Here is a 22,836-nt window from a genome sequence, read left to right as displayed (position 1 = left end):
GTTACCTTGTGACTCCGTAGACACTCCCTTCCCTGGCTACCACTTCCTATGTGTGTGTATGTGTTCTCTACTATAATGTAACAGTGCTTAGGACAGTTCCTGGCAAGTAGCAAGCACTTAATAAATGCCTTTCATGTATTTATTTTGAGAGAGATTTTACCCCATCCCCTGGGGAAGAAGATGGTCATAACAGGTATACTAATCAGAATAGTCTCCATTTTTTCTCCATTTTAGGAGAATATAGGGTAGAAGATTTGAAAGGAACTAATTTTTTTTTTGTTTTGGGTAACAGGTTGACTTTCAAATAATATCATTCTGGCGATTTTTGTTTTTTTTTTTTTCCAGGAAAGTATTCATTCTCTATCTCTTTCTTCCCCCTCTCCCCCCGTGCCCCCTCCCACACTTGTCTCTGTCTCTCCTTCTGCTTCTTTGTCCTTTCTGTTGACAAAATAATTTTAATTAGAAGCTTCATGCAGAATAAAAAATCAGATGTTTTACTAAATGTTGAGGATATAAAGAAAAAAGTGAAATGTTCCCTGTCCTGAGTTATATTCTAATGAGGGAGACAAGACATACCTAGACAGTGTCTGTAACAACAATGCTGCTTACAGCTGCTGTGGAGGTGTAAGGCCAATAACACCAGCACCCACGGGGGCTGCTAACACAGGTTTCTTGATTAGCTTTTCTAAGGAAAGCAACTTTAAGGGGTTTACAATCTTACTTTAATTAAACATACATGTATCATTCACTTAGTTCAGGGGTAAAAGCCAGTACCCTGAACTTCAGAGAGTATACAAACAGAAATTACACGCAGAAATTATATAAACAGAGTAAATAAACACAAACCAGTAGACAGGCTTCTAGCCGTCTAACTATAGCAATACATACAGCTACCAGAGAGAGAAGCATCAACATCTGGGTTTTCAAAGCTGGGGGCTCTGTGACAGCTACCCAGAGTCTCATCTGGTCAAATCACAGGGCACGCTTCCAGTGAGTGAGAGCCCCAAAACAAAATTCCAACCTCAGATCATATATACCTTTATCAGGGCCCTGGGGCTACTTAGCAAAAGAATGAGAGGCCTGGGACCTGGGGCTTTCTTGTTTCTTAAGCAGGTCATTAAAGACTCTTGATTCAGTCAAAGACTCCTAATTGAAACAAAGCCAAGACTCATCAAAGGCACTTCTTATCTCAGTGCTGAGAAGCACTCAAACAAAAAACAGCAAAAAGTCCCACTTTGCTTGCCATTATATTTGAAAGGCAAGATTCAACAAAGGTATTTGATTACCTCAGTGCTGAGAAACACTCCAAAACAAAAGACAAAAGGTCCCACTTTACTTGCTCGATTTAAACAAAGGCAAGACTTATTAAAGGCACTTGGTTGGCTCAGCATTCCAAAAGAGAAAACAGTAATCCTACCCTGCTTAACATCACAGTGTCCTAAAAGATGGGTTGGAGTGGGAGAGATTGCAAGCAGGAAGACTAAACAGTAGGATAGTACACTGGTCCAGGTGAGGTGATAAGGACCTCAACTAAGGTGGCAGCCATATGGATAGAGAAAAGGGGGGGACAGAAGTGAGCTGTAGTGGTGATAGAATGGATAGATTTGGCAACTGATTGGCTATGTGGGGTAAGGGAGAGTGATGAGTTACAAAATAGGTAAGGATAGTGGTACCCTCAACAGAAGCATGGTTTGGGCTGGGGGTCAGGGTGGGGGTGGAGAAGAGATCCCAAGTTGTATTTTAGACATATTGAGTTTGAGATGCTTGCAAGACAACCATTTTGAAATGTGCAGGAGGTAGTTGCTGACAAATAGACATAGTATTTATAGGATCATAGAATCATAGATTTAGAGCTGATTTAAATGTCAGAGTCCAACCTCCTTTTACAGATGAAGAAGCTTAGGCTCTGAGGCTAACGGGTTTGCTCAGGTTGACATCAATAGTTGGTGTCTGAATCAGGATTTGAACCCAGGTCTTCTAGACTTCAGGTTCACTGCTCTATCATCACTTTTGGTAGGACTGGAGCTTAGGAGAGAGACTTGGCCTGATACACAGATCTGGGAGTGACCTGAAGAGAGATAATTGAACCAATTGGACCTTATGAGGTCACTAAATGAGAGAGTATATGAAGAGATTCAGGGCCAGTTTGGAGCCTCAGGGGATATACAGTTAGTGGGAATTACAACTGATGAACAACCAGCCTTGCATCCTGAAAAGGACTGGTTAGACAGGTAAGAGTAGAGTAGGGAGAGCATCACAAAAACTCAGAAAGGAAAAACTATCCAGGACAGGGTAATCAAGAGTGTCACATGCCACAAAGAGATTGAGAAAGAAGAGGAATAAGATAAGACAATGAAATTTGAGAGATCTTTGATGACTTTGGAGAGAGCTATTAAAATTGAGTGATATTGGAAGCCAGATTACTGAGATACAAAACACTTTGAGACTCTTAAAGTATTATGGACTGAGAAATTAGTGAGATAAATTAGGCTTTCATTGATTTTTCTCCCCCTAAATCATAAACTAAATATCATAAAATGCAGAATGTGGAATTAGATGTGGAAAGGGTTTTTTTTATTTATGAATTAAAAATTTTCTTTTCCTTTTGTGAAGGGGCTCTTAAGGATTTCATAAATTGACATTTAAAAGTTTGTACTTTTCAAGAAGATGTAGCTTCCTTAGCATCCTGTTTATAAATGAAAACTAAACATCTGCAAAAGAAAATGACATCTTAATATTGGAGAACACTTTAAACAATTTCATAACAAGTAAGTTTATTTTTGTTCATAATGGAGAGGATATTTATTTTTAATTTTTTCCACTATGTAAGCCCTATTCATTCTTACCTTAGTGAAACTCTATCTGTTTGTTATTCAGTTGCTATAATTTACAGATAGATAAAGTTTTTACCTAGTGCCATTTTGGAATTAAAAATGATTTTTGAGGTATTTACAAATGATTATAAGGAGCTCATTTTGGTATAATGATAGTTGTATTCTGATCCACCTTCATTAAACTTGGCTTTTGAATTTATAGGCTTTTTTTGGACTGTCAGTAACTGCCTCCTAAGACCTTCCTTGTAGTTTTTCCTTTTAATTTTCTTTGGTGCTTAGTTTTTCATTGGAAAGACTACATAACATGGAATAATTAAAAGGATACTTTGGTCTTTGATGTTTATGATAATATATTAGTACCAAATTAAACAACACAGTGTTGCCCATGTAGATGTATTTAAATAAAAGAAAACCACTCAAAAGTGTTCTCCCGTTGCATCAGAGACTCATTTTTGAATGTGTGGCTTTATTTTTCACCTAAAACCTTACTTTTTTTGGAAATACAGAGTGAAAAATATGACCCTTTCTGTGGCATCAGTGAGTCATTTGCAAATAAACATGAGCTCAAACTAAATTTTAATATTGGCTTTTGAAAAATGCACAAGCTTGCTGCAATGGACAAAAGAATTTTTTTCTCAGTCATTTCAAATTTTTGAAAGTATGTATATATATATATATATATGTATATATGTATATATATTAACAATGTAAATGTGATAGATTTTTGATAACTTTAAGCTGAAATCCTTTTTTGGACTGAGACTAACAGATTCAATTTGATTCATTTGGACAAACATTTATTAAGTGCTTACTGAGTGCTAAGCATTGAACTAAGGCATAGGGGATACAAAGACAAGTGTGAAACAGTTCCTGCCCCTGAGGAGTTTGCATTTCGCTACATTTACATAGATAATTAAATGTACAATATATACAAATAAAATAAAAAGTAGCTTTTTTTTCTGGGTGATAAGGGGGAAGTGCTGATAACTGGAGTTTCCAGGAATGGTGTCATGTAGGACTGTGACACTTGAACTGAGACTTGAAGGGACTTAGGGATTCCAAGAAGCAGAGGGAAAGGGAGGGACATTTTGGGGGTGAGATGAAGGTGTATGGGTAGGGTAGGGATAGCCTGTGGAGAGGCATGCATCCATATAATGTCATGTCTGTGGCTAGTATATATGCCAGCCAAATTGTCAGGTGTGTGACAGAGAATAAGAAAAAATCAGTTGGAAAATATAGGTTATGACATACATATATGTATATGTGTATACATACACACATACATATATTTACACACATACACATAATACATATACATCTATATCTGTGTTATAATACACACATTATGTATGTATCTATATCAGTGAATATGAAAGAGAGGAGGAGGTTATAGCCAGTTTGTGAAGGGCTTTAAATGCCAGAGGAATTTGTGTTTATTCCTAGAAGCAATAGTGAGCTTCTGAAGCTTCTTGAGCATCAGAGTGACATGGTCAGACTGTACCTTTAGGAGTACCAACTTGTCAGCTGTAGGATAGAGACTTATAGCAAGGACTGAGGTGTAGTCATGTGAGTGAAGATAAGGGGACAGATGTGAGAAATATTCGAGAAGTAGAATTGATAAGACTTGGGAACTGATTAAGTGTGAGGGAGAGTTGAATAAAGGATTGCTCTGAGGTTGAGAACCTGGGTGACTTAGAAAGATTGTGGTACTTTTGATAGAAATTGGGAAATTAGTTAGGAGGCAGGTTTTTCTTTTCTTTTTCAGACTTATTTTTTATATATTTTGATCTTTTTTTCTTTTAATATTGAGTTCCAAATTCTCTCTCTCTCTTCTACCCTTCCCCCATCTACTGAGAAGGCAAGCAACATGATATAAATTATACATGTGAGAGCATGCAAAATATATTTACATATAGCCATATTGCAAAAAAGAAAGAAAAGAAAGAAAGAAAGAAATTAAAGAAAGCAAGAAAATTATACTCCAGTTTGCACTCACAGTTCATCAATTCTCTTTCTGGTGGTGGATAGTATTTGTTCATCATGAGTTGTTTGGAATGTCTTGGATCCTTGTATTGGTCAGAGTAGCCAAGTATTTCACAGTTGATCATCATTACAACATTACTATTACTGTGCACAATGATCCTCTGGTTCTTCTTCACTTTGTATCAGTTCATATAGCTTTTGCCAAGTTTTTTTCTGAAACCACCCCCTCATCATTTCTTGTAGTACAATGCTACTCCATCACAATCACATGCCACAGCTGTTCAGCCATTTTCCAATTGATGAGTATCCCCTTGATTTTTAATTTTTTGCCACCACAAAAAGAACTGCTATAAATAGTTTTATATGTAGTTTTGTTCTTTTCTTTTTTCTTTGACTTCTTTGGGGTATAGACCTTATAGTGGTATTGCTGGGTCAAAGTGTACATAGTTTTATAGCCTTTTAAGTATAGTTCCAAATTGTTCTGCATAGTGGTTAGATCAGTTAGATCAGTTCCACCAACAATTCATACTAACAAAAACTAGCTATTTTCTCTTTCATTCCCTCCAGCATTTATCATTTCTGATAGGTGTGAGGTGGTACCTTGCATTTCTCTAATTTACATTTCTGGTAATTTGCATATCTCTAATCAATAGTGACATAGAACATTTTTTCATATGAATATTCATATCTTTGGTTTCTTCTTTTGAAAACTACGTGTTCATATCCTTTGACCATTTATCAATTGGGAAATGGCCCTTTTTATAAATTTGACTCAGATCCCTATATATCTGAGAAATGAGGCCTTTATCATAGAAACTTGCTATAAATTTTTTTGATATTACTTAATTTTCTATGGTGAGTTAGGTTTTTTGATGAAGTTAATGGTGTAGACCTTTACCAGGGACAGATCTGGGAGGAATCTACATAGAGGTGATAATTTAATCCATAGGAATAGATGAAATCTCTAGTATTTAGAAGAGAAGAAGGCCCTAAATGATGTGATATGCAAAGATGATGGGATAGGGGTGGTAACCCAGCAAAGGAGAAAGTGAAGAGACAGGAAGAGAACCAGACTTCTTTCAAGTCTTAGTTAAGTCCCATCTTGTGTAAGAAGTCTTTCCCAGTCCTCTGTCATCTTAGTGCCTTCCCAGTGTTATTATTTCCAGTTTATCCTATGTAGATCTTATTTGTACATAGTTCTTTGTGTAATTTCTTCGTTGTTAGATTGTGAGCTCCTTGAGAGCCTTTCTTGTATTTGCAGTACTTAACACAGTGTTGGGCACATGGTAGGCACTTAATAAATGCCAGTTGACTGACCAGTTGAACAGTGTCATGAAAACCCAGGAAAGAGTACACTATCAAGGAAGAGGAGAATGTCTACGGAATCAGATCCTGTAGAGGGGTCAAGAAGGATGAGGACTGAGAAATGGTCTTTAGTAAAGATGTAAATTTTCATGTTTTTTTCTTTATAATCAATATTAACATTAGAAATTAAAATTTGCATTTTAAAATATTTGACAGCAGCATGTTATTATGAGATACTAGAAGGAAATGACAGTGACCAGTTATGACTCTAAAAGGTAGATGATGAATCATGCTTCTCACCTCTTGGCAGAGAAATGATAAATTAGAGCTGCAGAAATTAGTTCTTAAGTCCCTCACAGATTTTTTCTTTACAGTTTTGTAGCCATTTCATAAATTATTTTCTGGTTTTGCTCACTTTACTGAGCATCAATTCTTACAAATGCTCCAGTTTGCTGTGACTGCACAGTCCCTTTAATCATTTTTAATAATGCAATAATAGTGGTATCATTTAACCACTTTTCTGTTGGGGAATGGCTATTTGTCTTATATATATTTATATTGTTTAAATATCATTAATTACTTATTTAAATAGTTTAGTGTTGAGTTGTTTTCAGATGCATATTTGATCTTTTTTCATTATTTTTCTTTTAGCTTTTTACTAATTATTATTTTTGCTCTGCCAACTTGGTGGTCTAACTGGACATGGACAGCTTATTAAGAGATGATTCCCACATCATTAATGATGTTTCCTGTCTTTTAAAATATTTTTTCTATTTTTTTGATGTTATTTGTGGCTTTACATGCCTAGTGCTTCCCAATTCTCTTCTTCAAGAAAGTAATCATGATGTGACAGCATAAGGAATCTTTGTAATCTATAAGTCCTTGGGCTTTCTCTTTCCTACTTCTTTTCAATATATTTTTCATTATCCTTACCTATTTTCACCTTTGCTTTGAGGTCATTGAGTGTCAAAGCATAGATTCTTTTAATTTTTTAAGAGTTGAGAAATTAAAGCTTTAACTATAGTGTATAACTGTAGCCTCTAAGTGCCTTTAAGAGGGAAGTGTCAGTTGGTTAATAGAAATTTTTATTCTCAAAAATTAACTACAAAGATTGAAGCCTTTGTTTAGAAGATGCGAACTTTGAAGGTCACACCTTTGAGGATCCTTGAGATTATATGCCATATATAACCTACTACAGTTTACTCCTTGAGATAAACAGTTATTTCCAGTAACGTTTTACATGAATATATTAAACCAGAAATAACCACTTAGATTAATCTTGAGAATTTATAATTTATATGTTTTTCAAAATTCTTAAAAATGGGAAGTTCTTTTCTTGTTCCTGCATAAAATAGAATTAAAATGTTACCCTAAATGACATGATCTTAAACACTATGTGAAACTTTTGCTTTGACAATTTGGAGACTCTTTTTAAGTTCTTTATAGAATTTTTCTGCTTCTTAATCTTCCATAACTCTTGGTGAGTAAGATGTAAATATTTTCATTGTGTTTTTTTCTTTTTGCAAATATCTAACATGAGTTCTATAATGTGATAAGAACAAATACCTCACAAAATTATGTTTCTTTTTTCTGTTGGGCATATAATACCAACTCTGCCGCTTCCCTTCTGTATTTCTCCAAGTACTCATGAGTGTGCCTTTCATTTACTTCCTTGTTTCTTTTAACTTTGCTCATAGCAAGAATATCCAGATTGATATGATTCAGTTCCTCCATAAATACAGATATGTATGACATATACTTATATTCTCTCTATATGTACATATATGTATGTATATGTGTCTGTACACATATACATACATATGCATATATATGTAGGGGTGTTCAGGGAAAATTAGCACCTCTGGTGTAAGGGCTTGCTGAGCCCTTTTCAGGGCTGCTTATCTATCGTTGGTGTCTACCTTTGACCCAGCTCTCACCTGTGGCACCAAGAAGCTGTAGCATACAGAGCAACCACACCCTGCTAAAATTGTCTTGGCAGATGAGCTAAATCCAGTTGAGGGTAACCAACAGGCCTCAAACCCATTCATCAGTTAGGGGGATGTTTGCCCCAAGTATTTGAAGACTTCCCCTGGTGGAATGTGCAGATGAGAACAATTTGTTCTAATGGCCTGAATTTTTTCTAGGTGACTGAAGCAGGTACTATGGATCACTTAGAGTTTGGTCAGACACAGAGGATGTCAAGGTCATCCACTGTATCCTGGGCCATCACCAATTATCCTGACTTTTGTCTTGACACTAGATTTCAGTGACTCTGGAAGAGAAAGTGAGGATGATGACTGTGTCATGCACAAGTCAAGACATTACTCTGTGATGTCATTGGTCCTTTGAAAATGAAGGATGTACAACAACAATATGTGCATGTATTTATTCATTCATCATTGGACAAAGGTCTCATATTTAGATTATAAGTAGTTACAGTTTTTAGATAGTATAAAAACTGATTTTTTTTAGCACATTATATTCTTTTTTCAGACTATCTTAAAGTATTTCATCGATTCATTTGTTATTTTGACCAAATAATTTAATTCCTAAATGGCCAGCCTACTGGAGATGAGACTCCATATTTGACTAGCTTGGTCCTCTGAAAATAAATTTGATCAGCCAGTACCATACTTGAAACTTACTAGTTTGGTGAAACCTAACCAAGCTTAAACTCTACTGCCGCAAGCCTTCAAAAATCCATGCTACAGCATTGTCTAAGGGTGATCAAAGGATATGCTGGTTTAATTTGGATTGTCTTTCAAACTCTTCCTAGAATTTCTGTTTCTCTAATTCTCTTCAATAAACTTTCATTATTTTTCTGATAGGCTTTCTATAAATACTCATCATAATTTGTTAAATGCAAGATGATGAAATGTCTTAAGAAATGATGTTTTTTGTTGCCTTTGCATGTGTGATAAAACCCACTTTGATATTCAAAATAAACAAAGAATTGATGCAAATAAATAAAACCAAACCCATTTTCCAATAGATAAGTGGTTAAAGACTATAAATAAGTTTCAAAAGACAAATTTCAAACTATAAAGCAACACATAAAAGCATGCTCCAAATGAGTAATAGTAAAAGAAATTCACTTTTAAACACCTCTGAGATTGTGCCTCACATTTTGCAATAGGCCCAGATGATAAAAATGTAAATAGACAATGTTGGAGGTGCCTTGGGAAGACAGGTATTTTAACAGAATATTAGTTGAGTTGTGAAGTTACCCCTCTAATTTCGGATATCAATTTTGAATTATTTAAGTGACCCAGTGATCCTACTACTGTGCATATGTGCCAAGAGATTAGAAGGCATTAGCAGTATTGCAAAATATACTAAGACATTCATAGTTGAATTCTGTATAGGCAAGGGACTAGAAAAAAATATGGATGCCCACCATTTGAGGAATAAATAAAGTGTGGTATTACAAATGCAATAAAATATTATGGTGCAGTAAGAAATGACAAACACCAGGAATTCAGAAAAATTTGGAAGAAATGATGGGATGTGAAATAAGTAAAACCAAGACAACATGCAGAATTACCTCAGTGGTGTAAATGAAATCACTACAGTGAAACGGAACCCTGAGTCACTGAAAAGTGAATTTCCTTGAGAACATATAAAGAAACATATTCAGCCCCTCAAGGTAGAGAGACTGGGGGACAAATATGACTGAATAATGTATACATTGTGAGATATGGTTCTTGTGTTTGATATTTTTGCTTAACTGTCATTCTTTATCACAAGAGTGGGTTCAATCTAGAAGTGGGGGATAATGAGATGCTATCTGCAAAGCACTTTGCAAACCTTCAAGTTTTCTTTGAATGCTAGTTATTATTTTAAAACCTGTTATATCTTGACAGGCTTTCTTTTTCTTTTCTTTTTTTTTTTTCTAATTTGCTTATGCCACTCCCTCTCCTGGCTCAGTGCTTTTTCATTGGCTATCTTTCAAGCCTAAAATGCTCTTCCGGCCTTATCTCTCCCTTTTGGCTTCCCTTAGCTAAAATTCCCTCTACTGCAAGATGCATACAAGGATACAAACAAAAACTAATGTTTAAAGATAAGTTCAGAATTCTAATGAGTTATGAAATCAAGATGGATATAAATTTGATACTTTTTAAGTTTGGAGAATATGAAAATCTAGCTATTTTAGTTATTTCCTAGGGAGATTTTAGGAAAAAAATAATTTGTCATAAATCTGTTTGACATGGAAATAATAAAATAGCTTTATTTTTTTCTGATTATTAGGCTGAAAATTAACAATGAAATCTATTTAATCAAAATGACCTGACAGCTGAGTTTATTGAAAATGTTTTGTGAATTGTAGCACTAATTTATCCTCATATCTTAAATTACAATTGTATATGAAGTGCTATAAATCAGTGAGAAAACATTGAATATTAAAAAAAATTTGGTGTTTTTGATTAAAAGCCTCCTCAGTTACTTAGGGATACTATGTGCCAAGTTAATGGAAGTAAATAATGGTACACACGTTTTCAGGTATGTTTACTTCATATATTAAATTAGGGAAATATATACTTTTTTGGGAAATATACATTGAAAAAATAAAAAAAATCAGAAGGATATTTTTCCATTTTCATTATAAAGACACAACTTAGTATTCTGAATACAGAATGACCTACTAGGTGGTCTCTTTAGCATACCCAGAAAGGTTAAAGAAGTGTTATTATCATTTGTTTGTAATGTGATCAAACATTTAGATTTTAATAAAAATTGATGTTTGCCTCTCTTTTTCTCCTCTCCTCATCTCTGATACCCTTTTTAAAATTAAGAAGGCTTCCATAAATAAGCAAATTATTTTTCTGAAGAATTGATATTGTAGTAATTTTGTACATTTTATAACATGTATAAAATATACATTTTATAGAACCATAGAGTAAAGAGAGCAGATATAGTTAGCGTATGATTTAGCTTTTCAAATAGGTCACTTTAGTGTAAATTCTTATGTTATATATATGTATGCATATGCCTGTACCCCAAGAGTTATGGCCCTTATCTGACATCTGGGGTGTGATTAGGTTGCCATAAACTTCTGTGTTGGGAAGCTCTCAGTAGTTTTATGTAGGGGTGGGAAAATGTCTTCCATTCATGGATTTAGAGGGGGGTGTGTTGTTTCCTGCATAACCAGAATGGAAAAATTAGACCAATTTTATTTCTAATTCCTGTGTCTACTTAGAAGGATGCAAAATTACTTTTTAAAAAGTCTTGTTCATCTAGCTTGATAAGAATGGCAAATAACTTTGATTCTTGTTTAACATTTTAATAGAAGTATTTTAGAAAACATTTTAATAATTTTTCACAATGTAGTCTAAAATTATTTCACAACTTGCACAGAAAGTTAGATGTACAAATGAAAAAATTAATTAGAAAAGTAGTAACCTGTTAGTAAAGGACAAAAATACAGTATTAACATTTTTGTTTATTGGTAATTTATTTTTTAATGTCATACATCTTTTGGAATGTTTATGACCTTAATTTTTTAGAAATATATAGTTCAGAAATGTGTGAGCTCCCATCAAAAATAATGAAGTAAAGTATGCAGCAGTTTTTGCAAATAACCATAGGAGTATTGATACGTATTAGATCTTTAAAATGTTGCCTTTCTCCCACTCTGACAGGTAGATGATCATTGTGCAGAAGATTAGTGGTCAATATAGTTGAAAGCCTAGCCATAGGATAATAAGGGAACACAGTTTTTTATTACAAATTTTTACGTTAAACAAGTACAATGAATTCTAAGTTTCAGGATTAATTTTCCTAAGACTAAGTAATTGTGGCATCTGAGAACAGAGTCGAATGAGGTGACTCCTCTTACTTTCTACTTTCTAGCCATTTAGCTGCCAGTCATCAATGTTTTTGGTGGGGTAAGCATTCTGGGTTACTCTAGTGGTTCATTGGACATAATAACTTTGAAGGTGTTGATAGGTGGAAATTACAGATGAAGTAATAGCTGATGTTAGCAGTGGAACAGCGGAGCAGGGTTTGAGCTAGTTTTTTTTTTTAAACACATAGTTGGTTTTTAAGAGATCAATGCTTGCTCCTATGCTGTTTAATATTTTTATCAGAGACTTGGATAAAAGCATAGATGGCATACATATCAGATTTGCAGAGGACACAAAGCTAGGAGGGTATTTAACGCACTGGAGGACAGAGTCAGAATCCAGAAAGACTGACGGTCTAGAATAAGTTAAATAAGGAAAAAATTTAAAAGGGATAAATATATAGTCTTATGCTTGGGATTAAAAGTAATCAACTCCACTACTAAAACTGTCAGAGGAGTGCCTACGCAGCAATTCTGGAAAAGATATGTGGGTTTTAATGAATGACAAGCTCAATATGAATCTACAATGTGATACAGTTACTGAAAAAAGAAAAGAAGACAAGACAAATGTGATCTTTGGCTACAACTTCCAGGAGTAGGGAGATGACAATCCTGATGTACTCAGCCAGAGTAAAACCATATGTAGAATTCATTTTGGGAATGTCATTGTAATGTATTGATGTCTCCTCTCCTTCCCCACAACTTGCAACCTAAAGTTGGGGTGACGGTGGATAGAATGCCAGGTCTGAAGTCAGGAAGACTCATCTTCCTGAGTTCAAATCTGGCCTCAGACACTTGTTGTTTTTGTTGTTCATCCTTTATTTTCAACAACCAGTGACATCACGATGTTCAAGTAAAGGTATGGTTTGTTTGGCTATGGCTGATCAGAACAATGGGAGTCTGGAAGGTCCCTACAGATCCTGCACAAATGGCCCACTGAAACATTTAGAGTGAAAGTGGCTCTGAATTTGTGCAGCTCATCTTTTGCTTCTATGATTCTGCTTTGCTCATGGAGTACAGTGCCTTCTTTGATGAGAGTGTGCCATGTGGAGAGTCCTGTGCTAACGTTTCCTACGTTTCACAGACAGTACTAAAGTTCTTCAGAGATACCTTAAGAGTGTCCTTTTTCTGATCCCCATGTGAGTGCTCACCTTGTGTGAGTTCTCTGTAAAATAGTCTTTTGGGTAAGCATGAATTTGGCATTTGAACTATGTGGCCAGACCATTGGAGTTGCACTGCCTGCAATAGAGTTTGACTATTTGGCACTTGAGTTCCTAGAGAGGACCTCAGGATCTTATCTTGCCAGGTGATCTTCAAGATCTTCCTGAGACAATTCGAGTGGAAGTGGTTCAGTTTTTCTGAAGTGGCACAGATAGACTGTCCAGGGTTCACAGGTATACAACAGTGTATTAGCATGACGGCTCTGTAGACCTTCAGTCTGGTATGCAGCCTGATACCTTTTCTCTCCCACACTTTCTTTTGGCATCTCCCACACACTGACTTAGCTCTGGCAATATGTGCATCCCCCTAATCATCTGTATGGACAGCCCTGGAAAGTGTACTGCCAAGGTAAGTGAACTTTTCTACAGCATTCCAAATGTCTCAATTTGTTGTGACCAGTGGTATGGACAATGCTGTGCTGGCTGGTGGAGGACCTCTGTTTTCTTGATGTTGATTGTCAGGCCAAAATTAGCATAGGCTGCAGAGAATTAATCCATACTCTGTTTCATCTTGGCCCCAGAGGCTGCATTGAATGCGCAATTATCCATGAACAAAAAGTTGTGCACCAAGTTCCCCTTCACTTTGGTCTTAGCTTGTAGTCTTTTCAAGTTAAATAGCTTACCATCAGTGTAGAAGGTGACTGATGGCAGCTGACAAGACTGTGGAAAACATTATACTGAAGAGCATAGAAATAAGCACACAACCTTGCTTCACTCCACTGGCGACTGAGAAAGCATGAGAGCATTGTCCTTCCAGAACCCTTGTGGGCATGCCATCATTGAAACCGGCATACAATGCTGATGAATTCCTCTTGGCAACCAAATTTTACCATGATCTTCCATAGGTCCTTACACCTGGCAGTATTAAAAGCTTGGTCATATCTACAGACATTGTGTACTGAGCTCTATTCTGCTCTTAGCATTTCTCCTGGAATTGTCTAGCTGTGAGACCCTGGACAAGTCACTTAACCCTGATTGCCTCAGTATTTGTCTATAAAATGAGCTGGAGAAAGAAATGGCAAATCACTCCAGTATCTCTGCCAAGAAAACCCCTAAATGGGGTCACGGAGAGTCAGACACTATTAGAATGACTGAGCAACAACAACAGAAGGCACTTACTAGAATAGTATAGCATGAACAAGTAACAAAATATTTTCCCTGTTAACGTGGGTCGGATCCTCCCAGAAATACATAGCATCCAGTGAAAGAATGGGCATGCACGTTAATTGAGAGGTACACATGTAGGGAAGACAGGTAGCCAAGGCAGTGGATCCTCATGTCTTTTTCTTCTAATATCCTCATACTACTCCCTACAGGGAATAATATTTTTACTAGGCTGCTTGTTATGCTATATCTCTGGGCCTGATCTTCTCTGTACTTCATCTTTTTTGGCTTGCTCTCTGCTGGGAGATGCAGCTATTGCACAGGTGGTTCCATAGCAAGCTACTTTGTTGATAGGGGGAGAAAAGAGAGGCAAATTCCCTCCTGCCTCATTCTCCTCAGGAAGACCTATTCCCTTCCAAGGGCTGGATTCTACCTCCATAGCTGGTTCTGTTTTCAGCTTCCAGAGAAAATTATCTCAAATGATAGTACTCCTGTCTCAACTGACTCCAGAGATGGAAACTGCTTTTTAAAGGCTACCAGTGACTGATCCTTGAGCCAGCCAATATCTATTAGCTATCAGGTTGGTGGAGCAACAACTTTTTATCTTATAAAGGAGTATAAATAATTCCTTTGTATAAGCTACATGGGTATAAAACACTTCTTTGTGTCCCAGTTTGTCAACCTTTCCAGTTTTTGGATGGGGCCCTTAGGGCTTTAGCCACTGAAGGTCTCCTACTTTTTGCAAAGTGCAAAATGATCCACTTGGAATCTTAACGGAGTGCATTTTTTTTTGTTTAAGTTTATTTATTTTTAGTTTTCAACATTCATTATGTAAGTTTTAAATTTTCTCTCCCTCCCTCTACCCTCCCCTCCCCTAGACAGCATGCAATCTGATATAGGCTCTACATATACATTCCTATTAAACATATTTTCTCATTAGTCATGTTGTATAGAAGAATTAGAATGAATGGGAAGAACCATGAGAAAGAAAAAACAAAACAAAACAAAACAAAAAGAAAATAGTCTGCTTCACTCTGCAATCAGACTCCATAGTTCTTTCTGTGGATTGCGGATGGCATTTTCCATTGTGAGTCCTAATGTGAAATGGGGACAGTTGTGAGGACCAAATGAGATAATATTTGTAAAAATTGCTTAGTATAGTATCTGTAGGTGATATATAAATCCTTATTCCCTTCCCTTCCCCTAATATATGAAATTGATACAGTATTTTAATTTTTCAATCTTCTTGAGCGCACACACACACACACACACGCACGCACACACACACACACACAAACACAATCAGGGTTCCTCCAGGGAATATTGATGAGTATAGAAATCCTTTCTTTAGCTTTTCTTTGGTAGTCTGAACTCACCTGATGTTCCTTCCATTTAGCACAAAAATGTACCTATACTTATGGACTCATAATGAGGAATTACTCAGTTGGTCATTAGTATTTGGAATGGGTTTATAAATTAACTGCTTTTTCCTTGTTGAAGAGCTTCCATAAATAATCAAATTCTTGGAGCCTCTTTCAGGAGCCAGCCTACAAATTTTCTACAATAGAAACTTGTCTTATGTTTTGTGATCTTTCAAATGGATTATTGTGCTCATGGCTTAGAAAAGGACACCCTCTGATACCATAAGCAAATTAAGAGACCATGGAATTGTTTACCTGTTAGATCTACAGATAAAGGAAGAATTTAGAAACAAACAAGATATAGAGAGCATTATGAAATGTAAAATAGATAATTTTGATTATATAAAGTTTAAAAGTTTTTATACAAACAAAACTGATGCAACCAAAATTAGGAGAGCAGACTCAAATGTATAAGAATATAAGTCATTCCCCAATTGATAAATGTTCAAAGGATATGAACAGGTAGTTTTCAGATGAAGAAATCAAAGGTATCTATAGTCCCATGAAAAAATGCTCTGAATAACTATTAATTAGAGAAATGGAAATTAAAACAACTCTGAGGTACCACCTCACACCCATAAGATTGGCTAATATGACAGAAAAGGAAAATGACAAATGTTGGAGGGGATGTAGGAAAATGGGCACTAATGCACTGTTGGTGAAGTTGTGTACTGATTAAACCATTTTGAAGATCAATTTGAAACTATGCCCAAAGAGCTGATAAACTGTGCATACATACCCTTTGATCCAGCAATATCACTACTAGGTCTGTTTCACAAAGAGATTTTTTTTTTAAAGGGAAAAGAAAGGATCTATTTGCACAAAAATATTTATAGTAGCTCTTTTTGTAGTGGTTAAGAATTGGAAATTGAGGGGTTGCCCATCAATTGGGGAATGGCTAAAAAGTTGTGGTATGTGATTGTATTGAAATATTATTGTGCCATAAGAAATGATGAGCAGGATGATTTCAGAAAAACCTGTAAAAACTTACATGAACTGATGCAGAGTGAAGTAAACAGAATCAGGAGAACATGGTACATAGTAATATTGTATGATGAACAATGGTGAATGACTTAGCTATTCTCAGGCAATACAATGATCCAAGACAATCCCAAAGATTCATGATGAAAAATGCTCTCTGCCTTCAGAGGAAGAACTGATGGCATCTAATTACAGACTGAAATATGTTATTTTTGCCTGTCTTCCTCCCTCTCTCCCTTCCTTCCTTCCTTACTTCCTCCCTTCCTCCCTTCCTCCCTCCCTCTGCCCATCTCTCCCTTCTTTTTTCTGTTTTGTTTGTTCCCCCCCCACAAAATGACTAATATTGAAATATTTTACATGATTACACGTGTATAATGTGTATCAATTGCTTACCATCTCAGAGAGGAAGGAAGGGATAGAACTTGGAACTCAAAACTTGATAACGAATTTAAAAATTGTTTTTACATGTAATTGGGGAAAAAATGAAATATTAAAAAGAAAGAAAAGCACACACTCTCATCTTCTAATTCTTGCCTAGGTTATGTTACCTGATTTGGGCACAACTAACATGAAATCTTTTTGTCAACTTCCCTCTTAAGCAGTTTTCTTCATGTTCAGTTCACCTTACATATGTAATTTCTGTGTCTGTCTTAGAAGTTTGGTCAGGTTCTTTGGACACTTAATGCTTGTGTCTGTACGCTTGTTCTGGGTTGGAGAGTAGCAGTTAGAATTGCCACATTTTATACTTATTGGGATTGGTAGATGTGTTGAAGGAAACCTAGGGTACCAAGATTCATCAGGAGAAACTGGCTTGTGATAAAAGTCTGAGTGTCTGCTTATGTTCATACCATCATAAGTAATAGAATTTAGAACTAGAAGTAACCTTCAAAATCACTTATCTCTCCCCCCTTTCCCCATCATCTTCTCTCTCTCCCCTGCTTCTCCATTTTCCATTTTTTTAGCATTTTTTAAAATTTATTTAACATATTTAGTTTTCAGCATTGATTTTCACAAGAGTTTGGATTACAAATTTTCTCCCCATTTCTACCCTCCCACCCACTCCAAGATGGTGTATATTCTGGTTGCCCTGTTCCCCAGTCAGCGCTCCCCTCTGTCACCCCACTCCCCTCCCATCCCCTTTTCCCTTCCTTTCTTATAGGGCAAGATAAATTTCTACACCCTATTGTCTGTGTATCTTATTTTCTAGTTGCATGCAAAAACATTTTTGTTTGTTTTTGAACATCTGTTTTTAAAACTTTGAGTTCCAAATTCTCTCCCCTCTTCCCTTCCCACCCACCCTCGCTAAGAAGTCAAGCAATTCAACATAGGCCACATGTGTATCATTATGTATAACCCTTCCACAATACTCATGTTGTGAAAGACTAACTATATTTTGCTCCTTCCGAACCCATCCCCCTTTATTGAATTTTCTCCCTTGACCCTGTCCCCTTTCGAAAGTGTTTGTTTTTGATTACCTCCACCCCCATCAGCCTTCCCCTCCATCATCCCCCCCATTTATTTTTATCTTCTTCCCTCTTCTTTCCTGTGGGGTAAGATTCCCCATTGGGTATGTATGATATTCCCTCCTTAGGCCAAATCTGATGAGAACAATGTTCACTCATTCTCCCCCTCATCCGCCTCTCCCCTCCTCCCACAGAACTGCTTGCTCTTGCCTCCTTTATGCGAGATAATCCACCCCATTCTATCTCTCCTTATCTCTCTCTCTCAGTATGTTCCTCTCTCATCCCTTAATTTGATTTTATTTCTTTTAGATATCTTCCCTTCATCTTCAACTCACCCTGTGTCTTCTCTCTCTCTCTCTCTCTCTCTCTCTCTGTATATATGTATATATATATACATATATATGTATATATATATATACATATATATGTATATATATATATACATATATATGTATATATACACACACACATAGATATATACATACATACACATTCACCCATATATATACATAAACATATATGTATGTGTATTCCCTTCAGCTACCCTAATACTGAGGTCTCATGAATCATACTCGTCATCTTTCCATGTAGGAATGTCAACAAAACAGTTCACCTTTAGTAAGTTCCTTGCAATTTCTTTTTCTTGTTCTTTTTCTTGATTACCTTTTCATGCTTCTCTTGATTCTTGTGTTTGAAAGTCAAATTTTCTATTCAGTTCTGGTCTTTTCACTGAGAAAGCTTGAAAGTCCTCTATTTTATTGAAAATCCATATTTTGCCTTGGAGCATGATACTCAGTTTTGCTGGGTAGGTGATTCTAGGTTTTAATCCTAGCTCCATTGACCTCCAGAATATCGTATTCCAAGCTCTTCGATCTCTTAATGTAGAGGCTGCCAGATCTTGGGTTATTCTGATTGGGTTTCCACAATACTCAAATTGTTTCTTTCTGGCTGCTTGCAGTATTTTCTCCTTGATCTGGGAGCTCTGGAATTTGGCGACAATATTCCTGGGAGATTTCTTTTTGGGATCTATTTGAGGAGGCGATCAGTGGATTCTTTCAATTTTTATTTTGCCCTCTGGCTCTAGAATATCAGGGCAGTTCTCCTTGATAATTTCTTGAAAGATGATATCTAGGCTCTTTTTTTGATCATGGCTTTCAGGTAGTCCAATAATTTTTAAATTATCTCTCCTGGATCTATTTTCCAGGTCAGTGGTTTTTCCAAGGAGATATTTCACATTGTCTTCCATTTTTTCATTTCTTTGGTTCTGTTCTATAATATCTGGATTTCTCATCAAGTCACTAGCTTCCACTTGCTCCAATCTAATTTTTAAAGTAGTATTTTCTTCAGTGGTCTTTTGGACCTCCTTTTCCATTTGGCTAATTCTGCCTTTCAAGGCATTCTTCTCCTCATTGGCTTTTTGGAGCTCTTTTGCCATTTGAGTTAGTCTATTTTTTAAGGTGGTGTTTTCTTCAGTATATTTTTCAGTATTTTTTTGGGTCTCCTTTAGCAAGTCATTGACTTGTTTTTCATGGTTTTCTCGCATCCTTCTCATTTCTCTTCACAATTTTTCCTCTACTTCTCTAACTTGCTTTTCCAAATCCTTTTTGAGCTCTTCCATGGCCTGGGACCAGTTCCTGTTTTTCTTGGAGGTTTCTGTTGTAGGCTCTTTGACTTTATTGATTTCTTCTGTCTGTATGTTTTGGTCTTCTTTGTCAGCAAAGAAAGAATGCAAAGTTTGAGACTGAATCTCGGTGCGTTTTCGCTGCCTGGCCATATTCCCAGCCAACTAACTTGACCTTTGAGTTTTTCAGTGGGGTATGACTGCTTGTAGACTACAGAGTTCTATGTTCCACGTTTGGGGGGTAGGTGCCAGCTCTGCCACAGCAGCACTGCTCCTTCCCCAAGAACCCCCAACCCGAACTGGGCTTAGATCTTCGGCAGGCTGTGCACCCCTGCTCTGATCCACCACTTAATTCCTCCCACCAGGTGGGCCTGGAGCCGGAAGCAGCAACAGCCGTAGCTGCCCCACCTCCGCTGCCCCTGGGGCTGGAAGCCGAACCTCGAACTCCTTCCACTCCCGCAGCTTTTCCCACTAACCTTCTCCGCAGTCTTTGGTGTTTGTGGGTTGAGAAGTCTCGTAACTGCCGCAGCTCACTGATTCATGGCACTAGGGCATGCTCTGCCCGGTTGCTAGTCTTGTTGGTCCACGCTGCTCAGGCTGGGCTCTGCTCCACTCCGTTCCCAGCTCCCAGCTTCCAGCTCCCAGCTCCGTGTGGGATAGACCTCACCCAGAGACCATCCAGGCTGTCCTGGGCTGGAGCCCTGCTTCCCTCTGCTGTTTTGTGGGTTCTGCCATTCTAGAATTCGTTCAGAGCCATTTTTAATAAGTTTTTGGAGGGACTCGATAGGGAGCTCAAGCTATTCCCTGTTTACCAGCCGCCATCTTGGCTCCGCCCCTCACCTCTATTTTCCATTTTACTAAAGGCTTGCTGATAGATGGAAGCTCCTTGCCACAGGCATGCCTGTGTTTATTCCTTGTCTAAAACAGAAATAATGATAAAAGAATTCCTTGGGCTGCTTGCCTAGTGTCTAGGCAGTACTTACATACTTTGCTGTTACAGCATGTATTATTAGATTAACTTTTTCCTCATGATAGATTTTTCTGAGGGGCCTTTTCAGTGTTGTAGGGCTTGGTATAATTAGTACAATGTTATCTACAGATAGCATCTCCATCAATAAGAAATACTTCCTTTGTTTGGACCTTAGGCAGAGCATTTAACATGATATGTTTGGCAAAATTATCTCCTTGTTTAACAGTGTGGAACATGATCTACCAAGAATGGAGAATAGTATCAGCTATCTCTTGGACTTTATTCTTTCATTTGCAGTGAAATGGCAAGCTGCAGGTAGATGTAGAACTGAGTCTAGAATTGAGTGAATAGAGCAAGGAGACAAGCAAGAATTGCCTTTGGAAAATTTCATAGTGTCTTCAGTGATTATAAATTTTTTCAGCTGTAAAAACCTAAATATTCTTTTAGTGATGCTTTATGGTGATGAATCATGGGACACCACGCTGCCAATGATGATTTGAATACAAGAAGCAGTAGAACAAACATTATTAAAGATATGTATAATTAGCAAAGGAGTTGGATTGGTCATAAAATAAGAATGAGCATATTAACAAGCTAGATCTTAGAAATGGATAAGTTTAGAACTAAAAGAGACCTTAGTTATCCATGCCACTCCTTCTTTTTAATAGATGAAGAAACTGAGGCCCAGAGAATTTAAGTGAGTTGGTCACATAGTAGTTGTAGAGCCTGAATTTAGATGAGTTCCAATTATTCCAAATATAATCTTCTTCCTATTATATCATACTGCCTCTTATTTGACTCATTAGTATCTGCAAGATACTAAAAGAAATGAAAACTCTTCATTGAGTTTGGGTAGATCCTTTTTGTAGTATTTGTGGGAAAAGTTGGCTAATAATCACTTAGAAAGAGAAAGTGTGGATTGGTGTTGGTTTGCATTGCTGCAGGAAGTATCTATGTTATTGGAATCATGGATCTTTCCAGGCTACTACTTTGTGCTGATAGCTGCATAAAGGCATAAACATTCCATCTTTCACAGCATTAGTGACAACTCTCAATGACAGTGATGTGAGAATGGTTGTGAACTTGCCAACGTGGTTATTCAACTCATAGTGTTGACCCCCAGCCCACCCAACTATGTGACTGTGTGACTATATGACTCTTGTTAAGTCCTCAAGTTAGCTAAAATGGGACCTACTTACCTAACTAACCTTTCAGCCTTACACAAGTGTAACCACCCAGGGCAAGGTTGGTTGGTTACAAAGTCTTTTGAGATTTGTGGTTCTTCTCAGTTTGGGGAAAAAAGAAATTGAATGTGATGTTGAATGGGATGGGGGGATGAGAGGGTGTAATTTTGACTGATGGTTGTGGCAGATTGTGGTGGACAGGAGGAAAGAGAGGGAGAGAAAGATAGATAACATCAGTGCAATCCAATGACTGGAACATCTGCAAGTCCTGTCTCTTTTTTAGTGTCCTAAGAGGTGATCTGCATAAAAAAGAGGAAAGATCTAGAACTGTGGATTGGTTTTTTGCTGTTGTTGTTGTTGTTGCTTTTAAATTATGCTTATTTCGGTAGCAGGAATATTGAGGGAAATCTTGATGGGGGGAAAGGGTAGATTCTAACCTGCCCCTGCCTTACTTCCCCTTAGTTGTACATTTAAAAAAAATTATTATAATTTTATCTTTACTGGGTTTTTTCTGTTTATTCATTTTGGTCCTCTTCGAGAATGAAGGACAACAACCAACCAACCAACCAACTATTTATTTTATAAACAACTGTGACTAATCTTGTCTTTAAGTGTGATGTCCTTGTGATTGGAGGGTATGAGAAAGCATTGGGAACTGCTGAATAAAGAGGGACCTCTAGTGTGAGACCAGAAGTTAAAACCCCAGTCCAGGGTTAGAGAGTTCTGCTCTTTGACTGGAGGCACAAGCAAGAGTCATATCATAAGCACAGAATCACTAGAAATTAATGCCCCATGGGATAAATTCTATCTCATAGACTAGAATGAAGGTTATACACAAGTATACATTTATGCTACTGCCCAGCTCTTGAAGCACTGAAAAAAAGCATTTGTTGGTGGAATTTGCTTCT

At 36.8% G+C, this 22,836-nt stretch overlaps 1 protein-coding gene across 2 annotated transcripts in view; it reads left to right on the top strand.

Annotated features, from left to right (window-relative positions):
- The window catches only part of CEP112 (centrosomal protein 112), a 495,213-nt gene that overhangs the window by 83,835 nt on the left and 388,542 nt on the right, over positions 1-22,836 (top strand). The window lies entirely within an intron of this gene.

Source organism: Trichosurus vulpecula, chromosome 4 (genome assembly GCF_011100635.1).
Source record: "Trichosurus vulpecula isolate mTriVul1 chromosome 4, mTriVul1.pri, whole genome shotgun sequence".
Classification (NCBI taxonomy): Eukaryota; Metazoa; Chordata; class Mammalia; order Diprotodontia; family Phalangeridae; genus Trichosurus; species Trichosurus vulpecula.
This window is presented reverse-complemented; position numbering and strand designations above follow the sequence as displayed.